General features: G+C 46.2%; 1 long non-coding RNA gene across 1 annotated transcript; it reads left to right on the forward strand.

The window, feature by feature from the left end:
- Positions 1-3,359: 3,359 nt before the first annotated feature.
- On the forward strand, positions 3,360-8,052 carry LOC311599754. The gene is made up of 3 exons (XR_014779992.1): positions 3,360-3,556; positions 5,488-5,642; positions 7,326-8,052. It is a non-coding gene; the product is annotated as an uncharacterized lncRNA (long non-coding RNA).
- Positions 8,053-14,876: the final 6,824 nt, after the last annotated feature.

A 14,876-nucleotide genomic window follows, 5' to 3' on the forward strand; every position in this document is an offset into this window, starting at 1 on the left:
CAGCTAGGAATGTGGCTTCATGGCTGGCTTGATCCTGACCTTGTCTTCTGTCTGCAGTCACATGTGTAATGGCACTGCCATGTCCAGCACATGCTATCCTGCTGTGGACGTTCGCCACCTCTGGCTCTTACAGTCTTCCTACCCCGGCTTTTGCAAAGACCCCCGAGTCTTGCAGTGAAAAGGCGAGATAGAAGTGCCTGACTTAGAGCTCACAACTCCACAGGCTCGTATCCTCTGCACATTGACCAGTTGTGGGTCTCTGTATCAGTCACCATGTACTGTAAAGGGGGTCTTTGGTGCGGGTTGAGAGATCCACTAATCTGTCGGTATAGTGATAAGAACTGGCTTGGAGAGAGGGCTCCATGGCTAAGAGCACTTGTTTTTATAGAGGACCCTGGTTCAGTTCTCAGCACCAACAGAGAATTGATTGCTCACAAGCATCTATAACCACAGATCTAGGAGGTATGATGCTCTCTTCTGACACCTGTAGGCACCAGGCATATATATGGTACACATGCATATATGTAGGTAAAATAATTATATACATAGAATAAATAAATCTAAAAACAGCTTTAAAAAAAGAACTCGAGGACAGTTTATTACTATGTCTATATGCATAATAACAACATTAAGTTCTCCCCTAGCTCCCAGGACTTAACCAGCCATGGGCTTTTAACCCAGCCAATGGTACCAGGCATGGGTTCTATTTTCCAATTAGAACATGGTTGGTTAAAACCGTGGTAACATTTGCACCACTATTGCACCAGTGGACATACCCTTACAGACCAGTCTTTATTGTAGTTTGCAAGGTTTACAGCTGGAAAAGACTGTTGTTGTTGTTGTTGTTGTTGTTGTTGTTGTTGTTGTTGTTTTCCTTTCCAAGTAGTGTGCATTGAGCCTTTCATCTGTATGGAAGGTAGCTAGTAAGGGAGAAGCTTCCAGATCACATCAGGATGACTTTCCCATGTGCTGTGACTCAAGTGTGTTGGCATCCTCAGCACTAGGGTCTCACCATCACGCTCTGAAGGGTCACCAAGAGCAAGAGCAGCCGTCTGTGATGTTTGGGAGGGTCTATGACTCTCCATTGACCAACAACCCCAAGAAAGGGAACCTATAATTGATAGGTGGCCTTTTATCTGAAAGTCTGTAGAGTCTGAGGGAGGCATTGCCCCCCTGTTATAGGGCAACTACATTTGAGCTCTTTCTGTGTATGTTTTTTTGTAGATGTTTTAGGAAGCTTCTCCAGTAGTAGGTTTCCATTTGGCATTTTCGAAGGTCTTACGTGTTAGTGAACTCTGCTCTGCGTACCTATTTGTCTGCCTTTCTCTCCTCCTCCCCCACCTACCCTCCCCCCTTATACCACCAGCCTTCTCTAGCCCTTCCCCTGGACTGCCCCTCTTCCCCACTCCTCGCCAGTTCCCTGCCTTCATCAGTTACCCCAGTTTAAACACATACATAAAAAGATCTTAATTTACTTAGCAATATCTTTTTAAAATAGTTATTTATTTATTTATTATGTATCCAGTGTTCTGCCTGCACACCTGCAGATCAGAAGAAGGCATCAGAGGCCATTACAGATGGTTGTGAACCACCCTGTGGTTGTTGGGAATTGAACTCAGGGCCTTTGGAAGAGCAGGTGGTGCTCTTAACCACTGAGCCATCTCTCCAGCCCTACTTAGTGATATCTTAAATGGAACCTACTTCAAGTTCTTTTTAGATCAGTGTTGGCAAGCAACCTAAGGCGCTTACAAGGACCATCTGTTAAGATTTTATTTTTGAATAAGTAACAATGTAACCCCAGGTACATGAGAGGCTGAGACAGGGGGACCACAAGTTGAAGGCTTGCCTAGGCAACTTAATGAGACCCTGTCCCCCCCCCCCCCCCCAAAAAAAAAGAGTAAAAAGAGGCAGGCTCAGTGGGAGACCAGTTGCCAAGTATTTGCAAGGCCCTGTGTTGAATCCTGAGCAACACAAAATATAAACAAATGAACAAATAAGCAAACAAACAGGGATGGATAACCCTGAAAGCCTAAGCAGGGATGCCATAAATTAAATTTACTTAGCAATATCTAAAATTAAATTAAAAATTAAAATTAAAATAAAAAAAACAACAAACCTTGAGATCTACTTAATAATTTCAGTAAGAGTAGTAAGTATTGTAATGTACCTTTCACAAGGTTCCTCAGATGGTAACATTTTAAATGTTTGCTTTGTCATTCTATCTCTGGCTCTGTTTTCTGTCTCTCTTTCTCTGTGCGTGCACATGCATGCATGCATGTGTGTGTGCTCATGCATGCGTGAGTGCATGTGTGTGATTTCTGAGTCATGTGGGAATAAGTTGTAGCTATGTTAAGACTTTATCCCAAAATATTGCTGTGTACCATTCCTAAATCCAGGTGCATAGCTACAGTGCAGGTACTGGATGCAGACAACTTGCCGTCATATCCTGCCACTTCCCTTTCTAGAAGAGGCAAGTGGAAAATTATTTTCACTTATTTTGGGAGAATGCTGTTCTTTTTGTGAGGACCTCTTTGAAAAGTTGGAGTTTGTTATAGTTTTAGTATATCAAATTGACAAATAAACTTTACTTTAAAAATATTGTATCAATTTATTCATATTACATCTCAATTGTTATCCCATCCCTTGTATTCTCCCATTCCTCCCTCCTTCCCATTTTCCCCTTACTCCCCTCCCCTATGTCAACTTTACTCTTAAAATATGTATGTGCTATTTCTATGCATGTATGGCAGCTGCATACATACTGAACCTGTGTACGGACTGTATCTATGTAAGTACTGTGCTCATCTTCACTTGATATTCCCCTTACACAGTTGTAATTAAATACCTGTCGTTGGTAAACTCAAAACCTTTATATATCCTTGGGCCAAAATAACACCAGGTTATGGGGTCCATTTGATTTAAGTTTAGCCAGTCTCTTAAATAGCCATTCTGTGGGAGGCTGTATCTTCCTGTTGCCAGTCACGTGTTCTGAGAGCCTTGGCCATGACTTTGCCTCGGAGCCCAGAGTGAGTAAGACGGAAGTCCGAGCATGTGATTGCAAAGTGTTACGGGACCTGGTGATTTGGTTTAAAAACGTGTTTCAGTGAAACGTGGCGCCTGCTGAACTGTGACCCTGGGGTGCCGCTCATTAGAGCTGCCTCCCATGAGCGCATTGTAGGTCCTGAGAGCCAGGCACTGACCGCTCGTGAGAGGGAAAGACAGCATCGCTCACGGACTGACAGCCGAACACGAGAAGGATTAGCGGACTGCCTTGATAATGGTGTTGACAGACAGGCCTCGCGGTTGTTTTATAGGCTAGCGCATGAGTTCTATCAGACCTCTCCCGGGCGGCAGTTGTTTCCGCGACACGATCCGACCTGTGGTTTATCCAGATCGCTGTAGTAATAAGCTATATTGTAAGGGCATTTACTTAGCTGTGTATGCTCCGGTACAGTAAACTTGTTATAAAAACCAAGCCAATAAAGGCTTCTGTTGTTCCCGCTGGTTGCCGGTGACTGTAGATGCAATCAAGGTGTTCCTGCCAAGCCGTATCCATGTAGGTTTGTAAAAGCTCTCGGGGAAATGATTTTAGTCTTGAGAAGGAAACACATGGCTTTCTTCTTACAACTCAGCCTCCTTCTTGCCAGCTGCATTTATTTCCCGTGGCCTGGCACTAATGAAAGGGGACTTTGATGAGCTGTGGGAGTGGTCACTCTGGCGGAGGGGAGGCTGAGAGAGCCAACCGTTAAGGTGCTCATTTGACGGTATTTCTGCCTCATCTCTAAACACAGGTCTTAGAAAGTCCTCCCTGCCCCTGGGGCAGGGAAAGACCTATGGGGCCTGGGTTACCTACCAGAATGGTTTTCTGCTAGTTGGATTCCTCGGGAAACCAATGTCAGGAAGAACAAAACAGTCCCATATCCAGCCCACTTCTGTCTCTTCCAGTCCCCATTGGGTTCTGTATACTTTAAAGCAAATTCCTGGTTTTTTTTTTTGTTGTTGTTGTTGTTTAAATGTATTTTTTTTTCCTATAAGGTGTTAGCAATCTGTCTTATGTTCTCCCACCCCTGTTGGGATTTATGGTCCAGTTCGTATTTTACTACACCATCTTGGCAGGTTACCCTACTTGAAATTCAAACCCAAGCAACTTGATGGGGGAACAGACATAAAAATATTAATTTGGTGGATATTAAAAAAAATCACACTGGTTATAAATCAGGGGCTGTCCACTGGATCCTTTCATCATCTAAATGGTCCTTCTAACCAGACTACAAATCTTCCTGGGGGAGGAGGGGCCTTTGAAGGTGGGGGTTCCCTTCCTGAAGTTTTGGAGACAGCTTACATCCAACACTTCCTCAAACCTGGCTTTGTTTTCTAATGGTAATAAAAAGCCAGTACTTCTGGACTAGGCAGGCTAATTAGCCAGCCTCACAAAGCAGGCTTAAAAGAAAGTTTGGCTTGGTCAGAAAGAAGTCAATGGTGATTAAAATGGGGTCTGAGAAAATGTGGGGTGCATGTCATTCCTTTTGGAGGCACGGTGGCAGAGGTGCGGGACCCATGCTGCTATGATGGTGACAATGGGTGAATATGGGTTAAGGTATTAAAGACCAGAAGCAGTATGCCACAGCAGGTGTGTACCTGCGGCGAGCTGGGGGCCAGACTTTGGCTGTTTGAAAGGGGCCATAACTAGATAAAGCCAGCAGAGGGAGGGCAGGGGGCAGTTCCATTCCTGTTGAGTAAAATTAAAAAGGAGCCAAGAATTCTGCCTCCCGTAGTACTATTTTAATAGATTGCTTCATTTCCATCTCAGAACTGATCTTTACAATTAAAAGGCTTCTGATAGGTGCTTTAAATTTTCATGAAAACTCAGAGAACTGGTTTTTTAACAACTGTGGTTGGTTGAAAAGCCAAAGCTGTCCTCATCACAAATATCCAGGCAGGCAGACAGATAGACAGACAGACAGACAGACACACACACACACACACACACACACACAGAGAGAGAGAGGGGGGGGGAGAGAGAGAGAGAGAGAGAGAGAGAGAGAGAGAGAGAGAGAGAGAGAGAGAGAGAACGAGAGGAAGAGAGAGAGAAATAGAGAGGGGGAGAGAGAGACAGAGACAGAGAAAGAGACAGAGACAGAGACAGAGAGGGCTTATAGCTATGATGGACAGAGTTTGTAGTTGTGATAGGAAATTTACTAGCATCTTTGAAGTCTTAGTGCCACAAAATCTAACCAAACAGGCTCACAGTGAGCACCTAAGTAATAAAGGAGATCCAAACATAGCTGGATGTTGAGGATAAAGAAGAAATCTAGTAGCTGGGAAATGACAATCAGTTGTCTATAAAAACCAATGCAAGCTGCTCATGTGGAATGCTGGCTTGCCATCAGAGGAAAGAGAGACTGTAGCCAGTGCTGGATTTTATTTTTGGGGAACTATTGCTAATAATTGGTTCATATAACTTTTTTTTTTTTTTGCCGTCTTCAGAGGCAGCACTGATGAGAGGCCTCATTCCTGCCCAAAGAACATAATGATGAAAATGATTTCATCTTAACAGATTGTTCTACTCGGTTACTGTGCAATCTCGTCCTGACAACGCCTTGGACTTGAAAAATGATACTCTCATCTCTAAGAAATAAAAGGTGGGAGAGGGTGCGGGTATTCGGAGCTTCACTCTGAAGCAATTACCGGCTCTTCACAAGTCTCAGACAAGAATTGATTTTTAATTTTAGATGATTAAGCTGTGGGTGCAAGGAAGTTAGCATGTGTGACCTTCTTTTGACCTTGAAGGTTGAGTTCTTCTCGAATGGATTCAACAAGGGAAAGGAAAACTGTCTGAAGCAAAGTTCTGCCTTACTATTCCCAAAGGCACATTGCCCTCTCCTCTCACCAAAACCCTCCTGTGTCTGAAGATGGACAAGTGAATTAGGATCACGTGTGGGGTGTTGGATGTGAACACAAATGTATCCGAAGCTATTGCAATGTGGTAAAGAGACGGAGAGGTGGAAAGGACCTTCACACACCCGTGCAGCTTCAGGCACGTTGGCGCCACCATCGCTGCGTTCCCTCTGTGCCTCCAGAGGGTAGAGTGCCGCATTGTTTCCAACTTACTCATGGGCTTTGTCAGTAGTGTTTGCCTATATATTTAGATACTGCTTTTTAAAAGATGTATTTCTATGTCCGTGGGTATTTTGCTTGCACTTACGTCTGTGCGCCACGTGCCTAGTACCCATGGAGACCAGAAGAGGGCGTCGGATCCCCTGGAACTGGAGTTACAGATGGTTGTGAGCTGCCGGGTGGGTGCTGGGTCCTCAGGTCCTCTGTCAGAGCGGCCATTGCTTTTAACCTCTGAGCCACCTCTGGTGAGAGGCATTAGACCCTGCCTCTGCTGCCCAGAGAGGCCCCTGGCCTCCTCCTCAGACCCTTCCAATGAGCCAGCTCTCTGTCATGATTGAGGCATCTTCCAAAATCAAACGCACATGCAACCTAGAGTGTGGGCTTTGGACCCTCCTAGATTCCTCCCACCCCACCCTGGACTTTGTCTGAAGCTATGTTCTTCTGGTTCATTCCTGTCTTCCTCCACCAGAGTCTTTTTTATTTATTTGTCACTGAGCACAGCTTGAACCTAGGACCTTCTGTAAGTTAGGGAAACGCTCTACCACTGAGCCACAACCCCCAGTTTCTTTTTACTTTGTGAAACTTCGAGGCAGGCCCTCACTGCTACCCAGACTATTCTATAGTCCAGGAAGGCCTTGAACTGTCCATCCTCCTGCCTCAGTCTCCCAAACAGCTGGGACCACTGGTCTGTGCCATCGGGCTTGGCTTCTCAGGGTCTTTCTGGAAGGCTGCCTCCAGCCTGTCAGCTACCAGCTCCTGCCAGGGTCTTCTGTGCCTCTCTCCCTGACCATGAACTTCACCCTCTGCTCTCCCTGACCTCTCCTGCCTCCTGTGTTTTCTGTGCTTTGGGACTTAGTGTTGATGCGCACTGTGCCGTCACTTGGGTCTCTTCCCTAGCTTAGCAGCAATGTGTGCCTAGCTGGAGATTTACTTCCTCTGTCTCAGAGCCACTCTCTGCGGAATGGTAACACGTACAGGATTGTTGCAAAGATGACACAAGACAGAGCACAAAGCCTGGCCCGCAGCATGTACTGCACAAACACCCCAAACCTCTTCTTCCCACGGGGACTATGTCACGTTCCCTCAGCGTCTTCCTTCCCACCCAGCGTGGCATGATTTTAGAGTGTATTCTCTAATTGCCGGAAGCTTAACTCACTCGTGTGTCCCACTGTCTACTCACCAGGTTACGTGTCCTCTTGAGCTTTCAGGGAAGGGAATGATCAGAACCCTGGGGGCAAGGATGACTTGATCTAAAATGGATTCACCCTGAGAAGCTACGCCTAAAAGAGAAGTGATGGGAATCTGGGTGCTGACGGCCGATCCCTCCAAAGTCCCAAATGTTAGGATGAGATGGAGCTCGGGGATGCTGTTACAAGTCGCTCACGTGCCCAGGTAACGGCAAGCCTCTGACGTGAGCTGCAGCAGCGGCCAGCAGTTCAGGGAGTAATGACAGGAAACAGGGAGGACCACAGCGGCACAGGGACTCTTCCTTCAGACAAAACCAAGGGGACTCTGGAACAGCCGGATGTCTTTTAAAAGAATGGCGACATTACCATCGGGGAGGGCTACAGAGTGATGCTGCCCTGAGGAGAGCCAAAGCCCCTCCCTGATTGACATAGGACCTAAAGAGGTGTTCTGGAAGCAAAACCTTAGAAAGTGACATCCCTGCCGACTGCAGAAGCACGACCACGGAACGCTTGTTGTTACAGAACAGTGCATGTGCATACATAAATGCTATAAAATCAGTGTGGACAGCTGGCAAATCATCAATTTACAGCAGCAAGGGTCTTCAGATAGCACTCCGGGGAGACGACGGGAGAAAGGAGCCCTGGGCCTGGGTTCCGCTTTGCCCCTGACTCGAATCCATCCTGTAAGAGAGAAGATGATGTGGAGAAGGATAAGCCGCCTAGATGCCGCCGCCACCACACCTAGTGCTTTCCCTCCTCACCGGCTCCAAAGGGGGCCAACAAGACAGCCATCACACTACCTGTCTGTCTGCCAGCCATACCCCCAAACCAGACGCCAAATGAGCACTGGGTGTACAAGGCTGTGCCCAGGACAGGATAATTGTGCCATAAATATAATTAAAGTCAGCAGGAAGGCCATTAAGGAGAAAACCAAACTTTAAAAAAAAATTAGTAGTAGTGAGGAAAATATCATACATTCTTTTTATTTCAGTCTAATTTTGTTTACATGATTCATACAGTTTCCAGGCGCATCCCTGGAGAACATTAGGCTGGCACCACATGCATAAACATTCATATATAACATGCAAATTAGAAACAATCTCAGGATTTATATAGAAATTACAGCCACTTCTAGCAAATTAATTCAATGACAGAAAAAGGCTTACTGCCTCTGTTCAAATCAAGAGGGGGAAATATTGGGCAAAGCAGATTTATTTATTCAGGAGGCTTGTTCCTTTCCAGGGGCTGATGTCCCTTTAGCCTGGAGATTTCCATTTTTTTTTTATTGGATATGTATTGGTGATTGAATTTACTTTGAATTTGGGAGCAGTCAGTGAGGGCCATGATGGGCTAGTTTAAGAGATAGCATTGCTAATATCATCATAAAGCTGATTAGGCTGGAAGAGTTTTCTGTGGAGACGTGGCAGAAAGAAGGAAGTTGCTTGAGGTAAAATATTCAAGATATTGAGTCAGAGAGCAGCGAGGCCCCATGAGTGAGAACTTACCAGTTTACAGACAAAGAAACTGAGCTCTGGAGAAGATGTGGCCTGACAGAGAAAATAAAGAAAATGACTTATGAATTCAGAGCTAGAGCCAGGTCTGCTCGGCCAAGCACTTTGTCAGTCCACTCCTGTATTTGAAGAGAAGGGGCAAGTGACATTCGAGGGCATTTTCACAGAAGATGTCCTCAACATCATTTGGTGGTGATGTTGCCTCTGGGGACTCAGGTGGATTGGCTGTCGGAATGAAGCCTTGACCTCCATTGCATTCGCATCTTTCTAAATGTGGCTTTCTAATCCTCCAGCTGAGAGAGGGCAGCGTGACCTATGTTAGGCAGCAGAACACAGTGTTGGTGTCTGAGCCTGCTTCTCCATGCTTTCTCTTGCTAGCTATAGGAACAAGCCTGCGCGCAGGAGGGACGGGAGAGCAAATATTTGGAGCATACTTATACCAGAATTAATAGTTGCTTATCCAAAGCTAATAGAATCCTTCATTTCATCTGTCAGTCAACACACTGGAGAGATCCCAGATGCCACTGCTCTGCATTAGTTGGTCAGCCACAAAACCATCCCAGGACCTTGCCAGGAGCAGCAAATCTGTGCTTGAACCACGACTGATGGCAGCCGCATGAAGGAATTCAGTGAAGGGCTAGGTGGATGTGAGGCTCATCACACACACACACACACACACACACACACACACACACACACACACACACCCCGGTTGGACTGGTATTCTTGCAAACACTTGTAACACTTGTACCTAGAAGTCTAAGGATTATGCGTTCGCCACCAGCCTGAGCTACATAGTGAAACCCTGTCTCAAACAAAACGAAGCAATTTCTTTTTAAATGAACTCACTGGAGGCCACCAGAAGCACTCTTAGACTCATGAGCAAAAAGAAACATTTGCCTGCACATGCCACATAGTTTGTGTGTTTCTTTGTTATGCGGTGTTGTTTGTTTGTTTTGTTTTACAGTTGTTGTAGACGGCCAGGAACTCTCTCTATAAAACAGGCTAGCCTTCGATTCATAGAGATCCACCTGCCTCAGCCTGTTGAGCAGTGTCACTAAAGGCATACACTACCCCAGGGCAGGTTGTTCAACAATGTTTTGATAGTGGCTAACATAATGATTATTAGCTACAAAAAAGCCCACTTCCATCCCCACCCCTAGTCCCCACGCCCTGCTGGTCAGCTGGGAGTTTGTTCCCATAGCTCTCAAGAGAAAGCACAGGGAAGCAGGCTCAGGCTCCATTGCTGTGTTGTCCTCACCAAAGTCAGTCCCACTGCCCTCCCTCAATCCAGGCACTAGAAAGCCGCACCTTGAGAAAGGAGTCAGCCTGGGTTGCAGATGAGCCCCGTCTGGTCGTTGTGATGTCCTTTATGTACGCTCTGGGGTTCCAAACCTATGAAAACACACTCAGCAGAATTCATGCCTTGTATGTAGCATTTAAGGTTTGTTCGAATGTCTGAGGTCATGTCTGCTGGAGAAGAACGTGACAGAGTGAGACCATGGCTCTTTGGGTTTCCTTTGGCGCTGTGCTGTGGTTTCGGTGGGTGCTGTCTTTTTCTATTCTAGCATTCACTAGTTTTTCGGTTTTTGTTTTTGTTTTTGTTCTTGTTTTTTTTTAACCTTTCATACCTTTATGTGACTTAAGTGACAGTCATTTCAGGGCTCAGCAAATGTACATAATTCCTCCTCAGAGCTGCAGTTTGCAAAGCTCAGCTTCTCGTACCCCGGTCCCTTCTCCGAACTCCTTACTGTTACACCTGGTGGCCTGCAAAGCACTTCCACATCTGTCCTTTCTCTGACTCCGTAGTCTCCCTGGAGAACTGTTGTCGCCTCTTTGAAGATGAAGAAACCAAGGCTCAGAGAACCCAAGTGATTTTCCTAAAGTAACAGCCAAGCTAAGGACACAGTTAAACTTGAGTCCAGACTCCTGCTTCCTAACCTTGACTTGCTGGTATGCTCCGCTATCTCTAGCCTGGGTTTTGCAGCCAGGTGCTCAGGGGTTAACTGAATAATGCTTCTGTCTAGGGTGAGTCAAGTGGAAACAAGGTAGTCTAAAAGCAGCCATTAGAAACCCCCAGACCTCCCCTTAGGAGGAGTGTATGAATGCCTGCACCTTGTAACCGTCTGCCACGGGATCCAGAACACAGTCATACATTGTGGATTAATCACTCCATATCTATGTTTTAAAACCATGTTATGGGTCTTTTAAAGGTGTGTTTAAAGATGTAACGGCCTACCAGGAGACATGGTCCATTTCAGAGCAGAGCTGTTTGCAGGTTGCTGCTAAGGGAGGGCTATTAAGTGCAAACGCAGTGGGAGATCCCAGCTCACTACTTCAGGGAACTCCTTTTTCTCTGAATCTATGAAGTAAAGGCATTAGCTGCCCACTTGGGTGTGGTGCAGTATTTGCTTTATCCTTTGCTTCATCCGGGTTCTGGAGCTCTGGGGTGCTGTTATTGATCAGTTATCCTGATTCAACTTGGACCCAGATGTTTTCTGGGGTGTGGGGCTTTCAATGCTAAAACTAGGCCAGTCCCAGGCAGCGCCTGGCCACCCTATTCCGTCCTCTGTATAGACCTTTCATGGGAACAGATGGGCAAGTCACTCCCCACCTAAAGGTGTCTGGTGTCTCCCACACCATGTGCTTTTACACGCAGGAACTCTGGCGTGGACAAAAGCTGCGATCTGGAGAGCTAAAGTCCCGGCGAAAGAGAAGCTTGTCTTTGCTTCCAGAACCAGACTGCGTGCAACCACGGTGGAGGGTGCTTGGGAGTTAGGAAACCTCATTTACTCATTGGCTCGTGCTAGGTCACTAACTTTCTATAGCTCTGTTTTCCTCTGTGTGAAGAAGAGAAACCCACTAACGTTGTCAAAATCCCCATCACAATTGTGTATTCCAAAGTCTCATTATGGAGGGACCAATTTGCCCTTTCCCCGTCACCCAGACTCGTTTTAGTTGATTTTCTAAGACTGTTTCACCAACCTCAGTCTAAAGGAGAAAGGCCAATCAGAACAAAGTCTCAAGGCTCCTGCTATCTCAATGAAATTTCCAAAATAGTGGAAATGTTTTACATTTGTCCTTTCTAATACAGTGTTGCCACTAGCAGGAATGACTGCCTAAATTTAGTAAGATTTATATTTTAGTTCCCGAGTAACCAGCGACCGTTGAGTCTGGAGAGGTGTAAGAGCTGTCATGGGGGAATGGTTTACTCAGTTTATGACAACTGGATGGTCTGGAGTGTGGCAGAGGCAACAATGATATTTCCAAGGTCAATTAAAAGCTGGGAAACCAATGCCTTTACTGACACCAAAGGAGAAAGGCTGGTAGTGATTACAGCAAGGCAGGGCCTGGGCTATCTCTTTAGTCAACAATAGAAAGTACCTGGAAGTAAAGTAAAATTCAAAATTCAAAAAGCAGCATTTCTGCCTCTGTTGAGGAAGTAAGTGAAATCTTGTGCATCCAAAGCCTTAGTAGGGATGTTGGTACCCAAGAGCAAAGTTTCAGCACCAATCACATCCCCAGAAGTTGTGAGGTAACTTCCCTCTTTGGCTGGAGAGATGGATTTGGCTGGGTCCCTAGCATCTACATTATGGGATCACTGTTTTGGTGACGCTTCTGGCTTTCCTGTCAACATTAACACAACGTATACACATCCTTGATTGTAGCCACAAATACTGTTTAATGTTCACCGAGAGCATCACCAGCTCTCTTACTCTCATACTTGAACCTCCAAGCCTCTTAAGCCTGGCAAGGCTTTCTGGAGCACACACATCATCCTCATGTCCTTTCATCTCTCCGAACTGATTCCCAACCTATAAACGAAGGCTCAGGGCCGCTCACAGGCGTGGGCCCTCTGACAGTTCCTACGCTATGCTTGGGCATTTGTGTATGGGAGCCTTAAAGGAGTAGCTGTTGATGCTCCCAGTGAACATCACAGAAACAATATTTGCAGCCACAGTCAAGGACATGTATACATTTTATTTGTGTTGGCAGGAAAGCCAGGACCCACACACAGCTTTGGATCTGGAATCCGCACTAGGGTGGTGAGGTAATGAAGAAAAGGATGGATACACAGATGCAAGTACGAAAAGCCGGGGCCAGGTGTGCTGCGTGCACTCTGATGGAATGACCAATGAGTATCAGAACTTTGGTGTGTTTATTGTGTGCAGAACAGGGGGGTGGGGGTTGGGGGCTGGAGTCGGGGGAGGGCTAGCTAGTCTTGGCGGGAGGTCTCTGTAGACAAAGTCTCGGGTCCTGAGAGGAAGAGGAAGCCATGCTTGCTAGTTTTCACACACACTGATCAGTTGTCCACGAACACTCATACTCGGGCCAAAGGAGGCAGGCTTTGCCGATTCTGAACCTGATCCACATGGAGAAAGGCCTTGCCAGTTTCCCATGGGTCTGGGGCCTTGGTCCTTGTCATGGCTGTGCCCATGTCAACCATACACATTCATTCAGGAACCCTTTCAGTCCTTAGCAGCTTCCCAGCACCCCAGTGAATGTTCTTAGGTGTCACATACTTACAGAATCCAGGAGATGACAAGGCCTGTGGGGGTCTTTTTCTTAGTTCCCTTCACAACAGATGTTCTTTCCTTCTCTTTTTTTTCTCCTTCCTCCCTCCCTCCCTCTCTCCCTCCCTCCCTCCCTCCTTCCCAGGCTAATCTCGAACTCATCATGTAGCACAGGACTTTGAGCTTCCGACCCCCTTGCCTCTACCTCCCCAGTGCTAGGATTATAGATGTGCCTCACCAGGCTTGGCGTATGCAGTGCTCAGGATCGAACCTATGGATTTGACATCCCAAGTCTCTTCCTTACGGTTCTTTCAATTTTTTCCTCAGGTAGGGATTTTACAGTCTTCTGTAGAAACCTGGTCTGGTTTGACATCATCAACCTGCCCAGGACCATCTATCTCCCCGTGAGCCATCGTGCTGCCTTCATCTTCCTCACTCATCCTATGCTATATAGATGCCGGTGCATGCCTGCTTGCACATTTGCTTTCCAGAACTTGCTGCAGTGTAGTCTCCTTTTCTAAAGAAAAGACTGAGGTTCAACGTGGTACGGAGTCAGCTCATTAGAGCCTGGCGAGGAAGTAATAACCCACTGTCTCCAGACCCAAAGGCATCTCACAGCTTGTGGGAAAGGCAGAGCTTATGAGAAGTGTGCCTGGCTCCCTGGTGTGCTTCTGTTACGGAATCAATGTGTCCACTTCTGTATGCCAAATCTGAACACTTATCTGGGGCTGAGGCATTTGAGGTCATGGTCCGCTGGTGTTACGTTTCTGGGTCGGCTTCAGATCATCATGGCAGAAGGCAGCAGTGGGGCAGGGCTCTTCATATCCCAGTAGCTGGAAAACAGAGAAGGAAAAAGGAGTCACTGTCAAAATACAGTCTTTAAAGGATGTCCTAGTAGGCTTCCAATTAGGTTTGACCTTGCACAGTTCTGCACTTCCCAGTAGTTACTCAGATTTTGAATGCATCAATGGACTGACATTGATTAGGTTGGAGCCCTCAGGATCCAATGGTCTCAGTAAGTGTCCTCACAGACACACCAAGAGGCGTGTTTTCCTCATCCCCTTGGAATCTCTCAATCCAATGATGTCCTAGATCAAGACCACCTTCACAGCACTCTTCACAGTGATCTTCCAAAGCCCTAGCAAGGCTCTAAGCGGCCTCTTTGTGACTCAGGTCTTCACACACATTACCCATCTCTTGCCATGTTCACTGGCCCCAGCTATTATTTTAAAATGAAATCACAGCCTTATTTTTCTTTCACTCATCCATTCCAAAAATTTCCACTGATTGCTCATTATGGGCACAGTGCTAATTCTATAAACAAACAAGTGGCAAGTATGACTTGGAAGAGGATTAGGCAAAAAGAGGACCTCAGCTAAATGACAGAGAAGGAGACCTAGGTCCACAGATCCTCAGAAGATACCATTTACCAACAGCATATTGGCCAAGTCACCTCTGTGAGATATTCTGAAGAGGCCTGAAATAACCTATATTCTAGACCAAGAGACTTTCTATGTAGTCAAGTAGGCTACCTATCACTAATGCAC

Source organism: Acomys minous, assembly GCF_964271855.1.
Source record: "Acomys minous genome assembly, chromosome: 6".
Lineage (NCBI taxonomy): Eukaryota > Metazoa > Chordata > Mammalia > Rodentia > Muridae > Acomys > Acomys minous.